Here is a 4,651-nt window from a genome sequence, read left to right on the forward strand (position 1 = left end):
GACAGATTGCTTCCCAGCTGTGCCTGCCCCTTAGCAAAGCGAATTGATCCAGCAAAGCAACAATTTCCGCTAAAGCCGGTTGTTTATGTGTGTCTGGACTGACTGTGTAACCTTCCTGAGGCTGAGTTCGCAGGCAGAGGTGGTCGCCAAATCAGTGGATCCTAAGTGGAGTACCGCACACCGGCCATGAACGGACCATCTTGATTTTGTCAGAAAAATGGAACCAGTAAAGTATATGTTATAGTTAGGCACAAAATTTTAAGGTAAAAGAAATTGGCTGGGATGCTGGATTGGCAATGGGAAATTAGAGTTCTTCTTTTATCTCTGCTATCAGCCTGGCACAAAGGCAAGTCATTCTACTTCTGTGCATCAGTCAGGATTCCCATTCTAAAAATGCATAGAATGAAACTGTCCCCTTCTGGAAAGGGCAAGGAAATCCACTGAGGGGGAGGGCAGTATCTAAATGCTAAAGGATATGATGATCATACGGTAATTTGAGTGCAGGACTTAGGGTGTTATCTTGGGAAACACAAAACGTGCTATCAGTCCCAGGTTTCTGATAAAAATATTTTGATGGTTAAATATCAAACACTGGAAGTACATACAAGTATTTTCAAATCAGCTGCAGCCCTGGAAGTTACAAAGCAAATAACTACAGTAAAATTCAAAGAAGAAATACACTACAAAGTCCAGCAATCTGATCAAACTATTCTAGAAGAGAGCAAGGTAAAAATCAATTAAGGAGGCTGTTAATTACCAGGTGCATGTTTAACTGCAGCTGGAAAATAATGACTATGGAGTAGCAAATGTAGCCCATGTGTGGGTCTTGAGCAGCACCCAGCTCAGGTGATTCGCAGCATGCTAGACTGCATTAAGTCTCCATATAAGTGTGGCTGCCGCTGCATAGTTCTGGTTTCAGTTTCTGGTAGGACATCAGCTAGCAGCTCTGCCTGGAAAATGGGGGCTGGACAGCCCTTGGTGGTGTTTGTTGGAAGCAACCGTTGTCCCTCAGCTCTCTGATGGGTTGTGGATCTGCAACTTTCAGGTATATGAAAGCCTTGCTATGATCTCTGAAGGGTCAGAAATTTTGGTAGTGCATTTATGTTAACCAGAGAGTGTTAATTGACTTAGGCTGTGACAGAGGAGGTGGTGTTACTATTCTTGTGCTATGGATGAAAAACTGGGGCTTTGAGGGGGTGTACCCAAGAATGGGACCTGCAGAGGTAGGACTTATCCTGGTGCTCTGCTAATGGAAGTGACTGCTGAAAACCTTGTATGGGGTATGGCTCTCTTCGTGGTTTTGCCTGCATCTCCATAGGCCTGCATCTGTATGTTGGAGCTGATGACTTTTGTGGTTTAGCCCCAGCTGGCAACCAAGCCCCACGCAGCTCCTTGCTCGGTCCCCCACAGTGGGATGGGGGAGAGAATCAGAAAAGTAAAAGTGAGGAAACTCATGGTTTGAGATAATAGGCAAAGCAAAAGTGGCACACAAGCAGAGCAAAACAAGGAATTTATTCACTGTTCCCATGGGCAGGCAGGTGTTCAGCCATCTCCAGGGAAGCAGGGCTCTGTCATGCGTAATGGTTACTTGGGAAGACAGATGCCATCACTCCGAACGTCCCTCCACCCCCTCCTCCTTCATCCCAGCTTTATATACTGAGCATGATGTCACATGGTATGGAATATCCCTTTGGCCAGTTTGGGTCAGCTGTCCTGGCTGTGTCCCCTCCCGGCTCCCCGAGCACCCCCAGCCTCCTCGCTGGCAGCCCAGCACGAGGAGCTGGACTGTCCTTGGCTGCTCAGCAACAGCTCAAAACATCAGCACGTTATCTACATTTTCCCATCCCAAATCCAAAACACAGCCTCACACTAGCTTCTGTGGAGAAAATTAATTCTACCCTGGCTGAAACCAGGACATGACTGCAGTTTGTTTTACCGAGAATTGATACTGTTACTTGGCTCTTGCTAACCTGAAAATGCAAGTTTTTCCGGAGCAAAGCTGTGAGTTCTGTGTGCTTTGGGGACTGCAAGAGACCCCTAAGATACAAGGACTGTGTAGCTTAAACCTATATGCATTCCTACTTTCTCTAGTTATATCTTCTTCATCATATTTAGATTAACATTAGGATTTTTTCTTTTCTATCTCTATCACTTATGTGTTTGATTAATGTGTGTTGCAAGGCAAAGCTGTTTCACTCAACTATAACTTAAAAATAAATAGATCTCCCCAATATCCATCACGCAGTTAACCTCAAAGTTGTTTTCTAGAATCTGGCTATCTCTGTGCCTATCATGGTGAGATTTTGATTCCCTTGTTAAAATCTAGTTTGCTAGTAACTGCCATCTGTCTAACTTTTACAACTTCTTGTTCAGATATGCTTTATTTCAGTGTTCATTTTAATTGCAGTCTGAGGTTACCTGACAATTGTTGCTTGACTTGTCCTGGCACCTACACAAAGGCCCCACCTAGGGCTGAGGTATGAGAGAAAATAAAGTATAACCTGATTCCATCGCGATGGACTCATGTGAAAATGGTATCACTGCTGTTTTGCAAGCTTTGGTAAAACATAAGCTACGTGAAGGGGAAAGTCAGGTCTTTTGCTCTTTTTTTGAAACAATATAGGGGAAAGACTTGAGATGTAGAGATAGGGAGAGCATTATATTGTGTTGCAAGGTCCGTTTCCTTTATCACTCGCAGACAAACCTGTATTCTCATTGAAAATTATTTCAAAATTAAGAATAAACTGATAAATCAACTTGACTTCACATAGCGTTTTGACTGCAAGAGTAGTCTGTGGCAGACAGGCAACCTAGAGGTTCCCTTTTGCAGGGTCTTTTCCTTTATTCCTAATGAATACCAGTTTTCCCTTGTCCAGGTTCAAAGTGGTGTTACCTGTTGCTCACAAACTGAGTTAATATCAGAGTATCCCACCCTCCTACAAGGCTGCCTCTCTTTCCTGGACCCTTGGTAGAGGATTCCCCTAGTTCTCAGAAAATCCAAACTCTCTCTTCTCTCACGTACCAAATAACGATAAAGTAGATATATTGTACTGAAAACACTGAGGCAAATAGTATTTTGGCTCTTTAATGCACCTTGAGGCGTTACCTGTCTCTTAGTCTCTCGCCCTTAAAATATCCCTTGGTTGTGTTTTTGGGTTTTGTGCCTCACTGAAAGGAAGACATTAAACTCTTTTTAAGCGCAGTTACCGCTTTGAAAATAAGACCTGACTCCAAGTTTTTATGAAAAATAAGTCCAGAAGCATTATATAACTTGAGGACCATTGTAGCCAGTGAGACTGGCTATTTGTAACACAGTCAAAATACCTCCAAGTACAACATAGGCCCTTCAAATCTACCTGCCACTAACCTGTGGGTAGTTTTCATGTTTTTTGCATTGTGTGCTGGGTAGAAGAAAGAGAAAGTTTAGGAAATGTTATTGCTTCATGCAATATCTTAATACACATCTACCACCCACTGTGCATATCTAATGCACTATCTACCACCTAGTAGAGCCTGATATTGCACCATAACAAAATTTAGCAGCAGTTTGGAAGAAGAAAAATAACTTCTCATCTCATGAGTAGGCCAAAGTCTCCCTTCTCTCTGTCAGGCAGATCCACTGAAGTCCTACTTGCCCTGCCAGGTCTAAGGTGTTCACTCTTTGTTGATTTATACCTGTGATTACTGGACTGATCCATTCTGATATGCTTTGCATCATCTCTGGAAAGCTAAGGCTTTGTTTTCCCCAAGTCGTTTGCATTTTCTAGACCTCAACTGATTTCAGCAGAATAGCACCTGTAAGGCTGAAAAGATGCTGTATGAAGCTGGCAAAAATGAAATTAGGCCATGCAAGCTAACCTTTGTGCTGTTAGGTTTACTGTTTATGCTCTACAGTTACCCTTATAAACCATAGGTGTTAGTTGTTCCAAAAATTAAGCATAATACTTTGCTCCAGGTAGCAACTGGAGCTTGGCCAACTAAAAGGCTTGGCAGGTGATTAGTTAATAATATCACTTAATCTGTTTCAGTAATTTAAATATTGTCAGCAGCTGAAAAAGTGCCTATTGCGAAGTAGCTGCTCTAAGGATGCTTAATCTCTCTGTAAAGTGCTTTTAAGATCTACTGATGAAAGTTAGCTGGTATTACTGTTGTTGTTGTTGTGTCATAAAAACTGGGCGGATACTACAAAATATTTTCTATGAGTGCTCATGTGAATTTGGATTTTAAACAGACTGTTCTAGCCAACTCTTATTTCTTTCAAGGTTGCTTTCACAAATTTTGCTGGCTGGTAAACTTACAGGGTATACATTTTAAGTCTGAATTCTGCAAGCATTTGCTTTGCAAGTCTGATAGCAGAGATGACTGTTTCATCACCAGAAAATGACAACACCATGCAAAGTGTGACAGAGCAGAGGAAGATCGGTCTTTATATAGTGATGTAGTAGCTAACAAATGGGGTGGATAAACCCATCTGTTGAGCTTTCCCGTCAGAAACAAACCCAGGTATCTCTCAGGTTAAAGATGGGTAAGCCCTGCTTGCAAGTATCTGTTAGATTGCCCCACCAATGGGCCATGCCTGTTGTCCTTCCTGGAGCAGAGCTCATACGAGATGCCTCGGGTCACCATCGCACTTTGTGCTTTGCATTGACTG

Source organism: Phaethon lepturus, unplaced genomic scaffold (assembly GCF_000687285.1).
Source record: "Phaethon lepturus isolate BGI_N335 unplaced genomic scaffold, ASM68728v1 scaffold32901, whole genome shotgun sequence".
NCBI lineage: Eukaryota > Metazoa > Chordata > Aves > Phaethontiformes > Phaethontidae > Phaethon > Phaethon lepturus.